Below are 11,504 nucleotides of genomic sequence, written 5' to 3' on the forward strand. Positions count from 1 at the left end.
AGTTCGTCTTCCTTTATAGCTCTAACAGCCAGGCTGATGGACTGCCACATTTAAAAACGCCATAAATGACGGGAAATCTGTAAAATGGATTTTAGAGCGGGTCTTTTGGGAATAGGACTGGAAAATGACCTGTTTTATTTTTAGTCAACACAACAGGATATTCGTATTTCCGGATCCATAAATATGTTAACCTTACATAACGCGGCGCCTCCTTCTTGGTTATCGTATTCGTGCAGGGCCATTCGGTTACTATATTCGAGCTCGCCATTCATCTATTCACCCCCAGGAAATAATGCTCCAATTGCTTAACGTGTATTTCCGATTCAGCATTTATGAACAATAATCCACTATATAGCAAATTCGTTCAGAGTCAGATATTTTACATTGCTAACATATCTATTGCACGCTGCGACCCATGTGTTGGTTTTCGAAATACACCTGGCCAGGTTTTCATATGATTCTTCGGACCAAAGTTATGTTTCTATCATACTGTGATTTGACTCGTTGGAACAAACTTATTTGCGGCATTCAATCGAATCGTAAGACTATTTCACGGTGGGAAGTTGGCTCTTGTTGTAGTGGTTCCCATGTTTTAGTTCATTAGTCGCTTACTAATCCATATTTATATCAACATGATATCATGTCTGACCGAAATATATAAATAATATTTTGCGAACCAATCGCTTTATATTGCCAGCATCCGCTATAATGACTACGTTTTTGACATTGATGGATGTAGGTGTGTAGTACATTAAATTGATAGTTCCTATTCCCTGGTACAAACTTCAACCGGTCCTTTCCATCATGTTCTACAGTGGGTTACCATATTTTGGAATCGGGGAAGGGGACACTTCTACCAATTCATAAGAAACTGAAAGCATCCGGCTTTGCAATATTTTCGACCAATTTTGTTGAGTTGACTAAAAAATGTCATCATTTTCATTCGACTCCCGAATGACCCGCTCGTACGTCCGTATTACCTATCTCATGTCATTTATGCCGATTTTCAGTGTACTTTGTCCATTATCCAAACTGTAACATTTGTAAAGTAGGACGAATTGCCAAAAAAGGAGGACATTTAGGCATTTTCAATTTCCTTATAAAGAGGACAAATCCTCCTAATACAGGACGTATGGAAACCTTGTGTATCAGTGTTGTTTTACGTATGCGTATATAAGATCACAACCTTCATATGACCGTTATGTCAAGTTATTCTACAATTGGTCACGGGCAGTCGTTGTGCTCAAATTCGATGTAGGCTACTTCACATCGGTTGCATGTTGACTTTGGCTTTACTTGACGCCGGTGTGCAATATATGCAATATGCATATAAGAAAGCTAGCGTTCGCCAAGTCCTGAATTTTAAGCTGCGTGAACAACATGGTAATTAATCGCGAACTTTAGAGTATGGACTTCGCTAAGTCCAATGCATTCTGTGAGACCTGCTGCACTTCGTTTGTTTGCTTTTAAAACCGCTATTTTCGCACTCTACTGAGTAACGCATTTGAAAATCTTAACCCCGAGGTTGGATTCCTCTTAGAATGGCTAGCTGACCACGTTTACTTAATATTAATAGCCAATATGGACGAATGTTGATGCTAAAAAGCTGTAACCTCAATAAAATATTTTCTGAGGAATATATCTATCTGTCCTGTGCGAGGCTTGCCTTTCCAGTTCGTCAACAAGTCAATGAGCTTCCATCAACTAGTCCGCTGTAGTAACTCGAAACCACCGAACTCTTTCGGCATATCCCTTTAAACGCATACGTGATACGTACTGCAATTCCTGCTATAGCTGATTGATGATATTCTGTTTTGATGTGACGTGACAGTTTTCCTACCAGCGGTGTTTCGTATCTTAAAGTATTTATTACTTTCTCCTAACCGGATAGCCAAGGATTTCTGCATTGCGTGTTTTAGGCGTAGCGCAAACTCAAGTCATTTTTAATGTCTTATGTCGTGTGCATTCGTCACCTTTTGCTTCGACAATAACACTATGTAAGCGTGTCTGACCTCTCGGAATTTTGACAATGTTGTATGTGATTTAGGTCAGCTATGGGAACTTGAACTTTATGCTTGATAAAGTTCTGTTTGAAAAGCAAACACTGTAAATCACAGAATATGCTCCCACCGAGCCCCACATGTCTCGCTTTCGTCGACTAAGGTACAGTTTACATTGCGAGATGTAGGCTACCTCAAGATATACGATGTCGGTTGCTTATATCAACATATTTATTTACGAGTGCGAAATAAGACGACATGGATACCGTTAAATGTCAAACTTTTGATTCAAGATATAGCGGATTATTCATGGTTTACTGATTTACCAGTAAGTGGTATTTCTCGGTACCTGATGGACTACTCACTCGGTTCTAGAAATGCCATCTATTCATCCTCACTTGTACATTGTAAGCACTTTACCTGCTGTTTTTTCTAGCTGTAAGGTATCTTTGACGATGGCTCTGTGCTGAATTCTAAGTCAATTACATCAATCCACATTCGAACCACACAAAATAGAGGAATGATCTTTCATCGTGCTCTCGTAATGGTCTAAGTTGCTAGTCTTCTTTTTAGTATGCATTCTGATGTAGTCCTACAGGCTGCTTATTCTTGTCAATGATTGCAATGCAAGTTCGAATCGCGTTATTTCTTCACAGTCAACATGCCCTCGGTTAGCTATTTATTATTAGCCTGTTCAACAAAGGTAGCATAGTCTCGATTCTAGCATAGTCAGCGATATGTATGACCGTTTGGCACCAGCTGATATTGGCATGATGTCGGAGATAACGTATGGATCATCGGTAATCTAGTGTAGTCAAAATAAAACTGTAGAATAATTTGACTTGTGGGTTGATGGACCACAGATTTAGCAATCCGGAATGAACACCGAGTTTACGTAGTAATTATTCGGGACAAAATTATCGACAACAATCGCACATTAAGCTCATATTATCAACTACGGTATGTTAATTTTAGGAATATATTACTTTATGGACGCCGATGGACAATGGTATACCATAATCTGAAATTTGGTACAAATAGATAAAAGCAGAACTATACGATGTTGGTATAGCAGACTTGGACAACTCGAACATTTCCGGCTTTTCCAAATTAGATTAGCATTATAATTACGTGATTCTTCGCGAAAACCTAGCTAGACACTGTGCTGTTATCCTGTAGCATTTGCAGGAAAACCAGAATTTGAATTAAAATTAGAGCATAGAAATAAAAACATTTCACAAATTTTATTGCAATTAGATTACCGATATTTCGCGTTAATTGCTCTAAATAAACAACTAGAATTATTTAATTGCCAAGTCTGAAATGAAGATAGGTAATATAGGATTACCATATTTAGGAATCCGGAAAGGATGTCACTTTTTAAAAATCATAAAAGTTGGTTTACAGAAATTGAAAATAGATGATTTTGAAATATTTACTGGAAATCTTGCTGTGTTGACTAAAAAAAGGTCATAACTCTGATTCGACTTCCGAGTGACCCGTGCTAACGACCGCATTACCTATTTCGCGTCATTTATGCCGATTTACACTTGACCCAGTCCAATAACCTAGCTGTAAAAGCTGCGAAGGAGAACGAACTGCCAAAAAAGAGGACATTTAGGCGTCCTCTGAGGACATTTTTCAATTTCTTGAAATAGGAGGACAAATCCTCAAGGAGGACGCATGGTAACCCTACATAAAAGCTTAGCCGATCGCGACCACGGAACATCTGAAATACCGATCTTGATAATGCAAGTTTACTTTCTTCCAGCACGCTTTATATGCTGCCTTGAAAATGTGGAAGGTGTTTTCCTATCGTTAAAATGATTTACCACAATTCTTATTGGAGACAAGATAACAGAGTGTAAATGTGCTGATGCGGCATTCTATTTTGATAGATAAATAAATCAGTAGATCGGTATGGCGAAACAATGGGTAAATTATACGGCTATACCCATGCATTTCACAAGGGTGACGGGCAAGCAGAAGACCATGACGTTGTCTGAGTATTACATAGCATTCTTCAACGGCAAAGGGCTTCTAAACCTTCCCTGGTTGTGTGTTAGCTGTTACTTCCATTTGATTAATTGCACTTTAATGGTATTTGCTAGTGATTTTTACGGACCACTTGAAGTGCTGCGATTTCTTTGATTCTATTTGATTGATTTATATCTTTTATATTCGTAGGTCAAATCATTCGGACAACTGGATTCCTTCTCGTGGTCGCTGATGTAGCATTTTCTAACAGTACTTGATATCTAAACCTATCACGAATACATGACCACATTGTAGATTTTGTATTTAAAGTGGATTGAAGTAGAACACTTATGCATAATGACAATTTTCTTCGCAGCGGCTAATCGAGAAGCTCACTTGCTGCAGATACTCGAAATTCTATTGCCATCTGATAGGTGATGTCCGACACGTGAAAGACGTATTATTCCCCATTCAGGAATGCCTACAACACCATGTTTTGTCATGGAGAAGTGACAAAATATGCAACCGTGAATTTGATGATTATTAAAAAGAAATGATGGAAATTCTCACAATGTCGCATCCGCTGGCCGGAATACCGTGATTTTTTTCTTGCAACCTGACTTGACTATTTAATCAACTAGCGAGTTAACTACTAGAAAAAAAATACCTTTTAAAACCCCACCGACCCGGCACAGTTAGATTACGGTCATACCTTTGACACATATCGTTCTACCATCTATTTGTGATAAGATTACTACTGGACATCCCGAAGATTGCATTTGCACTATTGTGGTAAAGGTATTGATCAATTTTTTTCATCCATTTCATTAGAGACATCTCTTTTACTATAGGACGCCATTCGGATATCAGTTATCAAACAATGGCACTTTTAATGAATTAGTTGATGTTTTTGTCGTTTTGTAATTTCAAATCTTATCTACCAAAATAGAATTTCTCCTTTTTTTTTATCGCAGACGTTTTGGGTGAATATAGGGTTAGGTTTCTTTCGTGTGTTTAGTGTATAATATGTACTATCCCAGGGCTAATTTTCTTGCTGTGCTTATGATCTATAATGTCATATAATGCATACACACAAAAACATGTACCCGTTTGGAATGTCATGTGACAATCATTCACCCTACTTTCCGAAGCTATACTCAAGCCTGGTGCGAAAATAACAATTGTGCTCTGCAATATGCGTCATAAAATCACCCTTGGTAGTATCATAGACTGAGTATTTCCCTTTCGCATACATAATCCAATCATCGTTACAATGTAGATCGGCTAATACTCATTATAATTGAGTCAGGACCTGCGTACGAAAATATCGACATTAGCAAGCTTTCATGTAAAATAGCTATACTTCGCTCACTATATTGACGTTCGAAGATATATTATGCGTTTTGTTGTCCGCAGAAACCTGAATATCGTCTTCTCCTGCCTTACTTCGCTGATACTTGCCAATAAACCGAATTTCGTGGCACTCTAAGCTATTGATTGCACTGATATCGCCGACTCTAGTAAATAGACTGGATCTAGTTCTATTGGTTTCGATATGTCTTGGAATGCATTCAAAGTCTCGCAGACGCGTAGCGACATCATAATCTAATTATATTTGCTTTCGATCAGCAGTACCGGCATTATTTATCTGAATTGATAGTGACGTTCATACACAAGTCCCGGTAGAATACAGGAAATCATTCATCAAGAAAGCTATATTCTCGTACGGGATACGGTTATCAAACCGTAGTAACTGGCGTAGCATCGAGTGTATAGTGCTCATTGATGACAATTCAACAATGAATCGTGTCTCGGAAATTAATCAGCACCACTTCCAGATGCTTATGCATACGATTACACGACTAAAAGTTTTTTTTTAATTTACCAAGAAATGCTAAGAGACTGAAGTTTTCTCCACTTCTTTATTTGAAGAGCTTCTTGGAGTCACAGAACTTTAATATAGAATTGGCTAATACACTCATATTGAAATAAACCCGAATATTTTCGTCTGACCGCCGCTAGTAGTGAATTGGAAAGAACATATCAACAATCATATCACCAAATATGACATCACCGACAATGGTGATACGATAGTTGATATACAATGTCATTTTCTCTACTGCTCGTTGCTGACGATTACCCCTGACGAGTATCAGCCGAAAATATCCGGGTTTATTTCAATAAGGATATATTATTCAATTGTGTATTTCTTTATTTAAGTGCGTGTCAAATTCTGGTTTTCATATCCATCATTTTAGTTTCCATATTGCGAAGGACCTCGTTCGGAAGAAATTCGCATTACCGATATATTCGCAATATTTAAGTCGGGGCAGGTTTTCTAGGAATGAAATTTGAATGTAGCCTTGCGATAATTTTGCTTAGTTAATATAACGGATTGTATAACAACACGTGATGCGACTATAGCATGATGGATTCTCGCGTTTTGGCTTACTCGTATCGTCCGATTCAAGTGAACACCGGGTTCAGGAAGGGTCATGTTCGATGACACAATAATCAATTTTCTTGCGATGATTAATTTAAAAACTGTTGAATAACAACGACATTATTTGGTTTGCTGATCAAGTGAGATACAATCTTATCAAAACTGAATAGTCCGCGATATAACCGTGCTCGCTTGCAGAAATGTAATAGATATTCCTATGCATCCTATCCGGTGATAATACCGGTTGTGTGAAAGAGGATTGCATCTTTAATGTCTGTCAAACTGTGGTTTAAAAGTTGCGACCTATACATGTATAAGCCGCAATCGTTTCCACGAGGGGTTGAACCTGACAATGTCGCTGCTTTATTTTTGAAACCGGTGTAATCTTATCTGCATTGCCAATACATAGCTTAAACTATAATTCAATTGTGCCGTATAGGCAATTTTCGAATTCCATCGTGTGGTTAATATCGTGTTGCAATTATTTAGAGAGGTATGTACGTTGTGGCGAGAAGTACTTGAAGAATAGAACGTGACAAGACCACACAATCTGAATTGGTGTTGTTGCGTATTTAATATATCTATAATAGTGCGTGGTGCTATACCCGGTCGCGCAATTATGCGCGCTGTCATATTACATGAATATCATATTGTTTTGATAACTGAGATCTCCTGCGATTCAAATAGGATACAAATATTTCATTCTACGGATGATAATAATCTGCTAGTCAACCATATAATTTCAACCCATCTTTTCAGCGTGGAAAGGTGTTATGGTTCATTGGATGGCATGGCATCGTCCACGGCGCTGCCTGCAGGAAATGCGTAACAGTTATTAGTATTTTGAGTCCGAAAACGGATGTAAGGGGATGTCTTTGAATAGCTTTGTCCTGCATGAATGATAGGTGAGCACACGTCTAAACTTGCTTGTAATTTCTCTTACCACGATAATTACACGTGTTCAGGGTCACTTTTCAATATTCTTACGTAATCCCATAACTTTTCGCTATCTCTTGTTCTGGTGATCATGTACAACTGCGACCGGTTTCTTTGATAATATTTTTGTCTATACGCATGTTTAGGCAACTGCATTAATACTGGGTACCGTAGTATATGTGCGGTATAGGCATTTTTCTAGGCCAGGGTAGCATGCAAAACCGGTAGTGCAAAGCTACGTACGGTAGTGGAGATGACATATATGTGATGTCGTCATCAACGCACAGCATTATTGTCACAAAGTGCAACGAAATAAGTATGGTTAAACTTAATGATGTTTAATGTGATATAAAACTGGCATTATATACATTTTCGTCACATAGTAGGTAGATATTTGAACTCCTACGTCATTCATACTGTTGTGATGTGATAATGAGTAATACTTGAATACTCGACTTAACTCGAAGCTTATTACTCGATTCAGAATCGATTCACTCAGGTACTCGATTTTGCCAAGCCAAATAATCGTGGCCATTGAAACAGCTGACCAAGACATATAGTTATACGAGGAATCAATCAGTCTGCTCGCAGCATGCATCTTAGTTGAAAAACTTCATTGCTATGATCGACTTGTTACGCCCGCGCTTCGCTGAAAGATCAGGGTTACGGTTTCTACTCCTTATAACGCATAATCTTTTTCAACTAGCTTTATAGTCCTTGCTAGATATTTTGCCTATCGCGTTGCTTGATAATATGCGGAAATACGCAGTTGCTTAAGTTCATAAAAACAATCTATCTGCAGATTTTACGCGGCAACGGTTGTGTCGGTCAACGGAGCGTATAATTTAAGCTTTGGTATTGAAGCTTCGGCGTTTTGTTTTACGGTAATGCAGGATTTAGCGTTTGTTGGAGTGCATTTCATTAAACAATTCACCAAGAGGATGTTTGACGAATATACAATACGGGTGTTTAAAAATGACTTTTTTTCTCAAATTGTACTGGCTACTTGATAAAATTGTTAGGTTACCTAATTTAAGCCTACACACCAAATTTGATTCAATTCCAGCCAGCAGCCGAATTGCTACGGGAGAAGAAAGTTTCTATTTATTTTTAAAAAATCTCTGTAGACAACCTAACACTTTCATGGGGTGAACAGAATTTTTTATTTATTTTTTATTCATTTTTTTATAATAAATAGAAACTTTGTTCTCCTACTGGTTGGAATTGAACCAAATTTAGTGTGTAGGCTTAAATTAGGTAACCTAACAATTTTATCAAGTAGCGAGTACAATTTGAGAAAAAGTTATTTTTGAACACCTCTAATGTACTACCTATGAAACTAAACTAAAAGATTGCTATTTCAACATGCGAGACGGCATCGTGAAATAAGAGTCGATGAATGCCAGGTAAAGATTCGTGTTCTCCAACCAACCTGTGCGTTATTTGATACATTGTTTTTATAATACAGTAAGCATGGTTCTGAGGTCTCACTGCCGCCATACATGTTGCCGCATAGCTATAGTTCCACAGAAATATTGGAATTCGGGTCAAGTTTTTTGAACGTGTCCGGTCGTTGACTGACATCTGTTTCATGGCTGTGAAATCTTTACGATTGCAGTGGTTTGAATTTGAAGTATTATGAATATCCTCGAGGTTTTACTATTGTGGATACACAAAGTCGTATTTGCGCTGTGTGCGCAATCAAAGTCGATCTCATTAATCATCTCTGATTGATTAGGACTTTAGATCCTTTAGCCCCTCTCACGCCACAGGTAAGTGTTTCTAATATTATAAAGGGTCATTCTCTGTTTATGGGGGTTGGGGCGTAGCCCGCATCTAGTGTATTCAGACTAAAAAAATGACAGTTCCGTGCAAATATCTAATAGTGTATATGGCATGGTAGAGTTAGCTACATGATTTGCAATGCTGATCGACGATTTAGGATTTATTGTCGTGATGAAACAGTTTACCAACTACAAAACCGGCCGCTGTAAATCTGTCAGTCTGACTCTCGTTGCTATACACTATACAGCATTTGCAATTCATAGTTAAGACTCAGCAAACTGGATTCTTGCAAGATTTCGTAAATCATATTCATGTCACGTGGATACCGATGATATTATGCTACTTTACTTGTGGTTGTATAGTAATTAAAATGTCACTGCCGTAGATAAGTACATCACCGATTCACTATGACTATAATATGGATGGTTTCACGAATTAACTGGGGCCTGTTTCAATTTTAATGGCACTTCAGCCCTAATTGTGTAAGCAAGTCTGTGATCATTGAGATGCGAACCGTATGTCCTATTTGAACTGCGGATGTATTCTTGCCCAGTACTAGTTTGAGTTGCTATTCCTCGGAGTGTTTCAAGCTGGACAGACGTGGATCGTATGTATGTATAGTCCCTATTCAGCAATGTTTCCGTGTAGTCGGGAATAATGCGCATGGGCGCGAGGAGGTTCTGAAATTGAGACCATACGTTAACACATTGTCATCACTACTCATTATCCACCCTCACCCCCGACTCTGATGATGCAGCAATGAGCAATATGAGCTTATGAGTTTTGTCTACACGAGAGTTGAGCAATTATTTTCCTCCGCGGGCCAGCCAAATGAGAAGTAATAAATACGTTGGCGGGCCGAGTGAAAATTTTTAGCGATATTCTCCAGCGTATTTTAATTGCATTTCTAAATTACATTGTTAATAAATGCTGCTCAGTGTATGTGTTGATATTAGGGTAATGAGAAAGTGACGGTTAATTGAAAAATATATATTTGTCGTCATGATTCGAAACAATGTTAAATATGATACATTTAAACTCTCTTTAAACTCCTATCGACGTTCTTCTATTAAGACTCTAAAACAGTTGTTCTCGAACTTTTTAGGCACGCCTCCCTTTATGATAGTGAACAATTTCGCGTCCCTTATCATGATATCACAAAATATAAAAAAGTGCAACAAGAATGCTAGCAATCCCAACTGATAGTTTCATGTCGTGGAAGATTATGGCTTTTGACGAGAGAATTCTGAAATATCAAAGTCGGACAATACACATAGCCAAATCTATAAGCTGGGGGTAAATCGCGCGGAGCGCGATAAAAATGTTCATCAAACTTCAGCTTCGCCACCTCCCTTCTGATGCTTTCACGCCCCCAGTTTGGGAACCACTTCTCTGAAATGTATATGCAATAGTACAAAGCTTTTATTCTTGATCGCTGCCTTCCGAGCAGTGTGCAGACAGTAGCCTGTATTGAGCGAAGCTTGCAGTTTTTCTGAACTTCGCCATCCCTTGACCGAGTGTTTCGTGTTTTTGTCATACGACCGACTTTAATTAAAATCCTTTATCTCGGCGACATGCTCGGCAAAAGCTGAATAGACGGGTTTACTCGTGACTTCAGTATACGAATATTCAGTGCTCTAAATTCTAAACCTAAACCTTCTTTGAATTTCAGTTTTCGGTTTTCGTTTTTGGCATGCCCGTGAATTATTTATGGGTGATAGATATGATAAGTCATATAGTAATCAAGAGCACTGATTGGCTTGTTTTACGAATTAGGGATTTGGAAACGTATCACGTAACAAACTAACCACACAAACTGTATCATGCGTAATGTGACAATGGCAACAAGGATGGTTTGAACTAAACCAGTGGTTCCCAACGTGGGCGATATCGCCCCCCAGGGGGCGATTTGGCGGTCTAGGGGGGCGAAAATGACGAAGGGGGCGATAGGGCGGCGAAAATGGACAAAGGGGGAGACAGGGGGCGAAAATAGCGAAGAGGGCGATAGCGGGGGCGATGACGCCTCAAAACGGCTGACCTTTTTTTAGTCAACCCACGGAAATTTAGTTGCGAAGGTGTCAAATTCGACAACGAGCCGAAAAGCTGACCTTTTTTTTAGTCAACCCGCCGGTGATTACAGTTCGTATGCCCATTTTTCGGTACCCAAAATTTGGGGGGCGATAATCGGTGTATAGCTTGAAAAGGGGGCGATGGTCGAAAAAGGTTGGGGGAACCACTGAACTAAACTATGTGGAAAAAGTGATTTCTTGTGACTTCAATTACTACTCATACTTCGGTTCGGTTTATTAGAAATATTTATCAGTTCAATGCACCACAAAATTGTGATACAATGAAAAGATAGG

The sequence above is a fragment of the Botryllus schlosseri genome, chromosome 9 (assembly GCF_051294905.1).
Source record: "Botryllus schlosseri isolate E-star chromosome 9, Bs_hap1, whole genome shotgun sequence".
Classification (NCBI taxonomy): domain Eukaryota; kingdom Metazoa; phylum Chordata; class Ascidiacea; order Stolidobranchia; family Styelidae; genus Botryllus; species Botryllus schlosseri.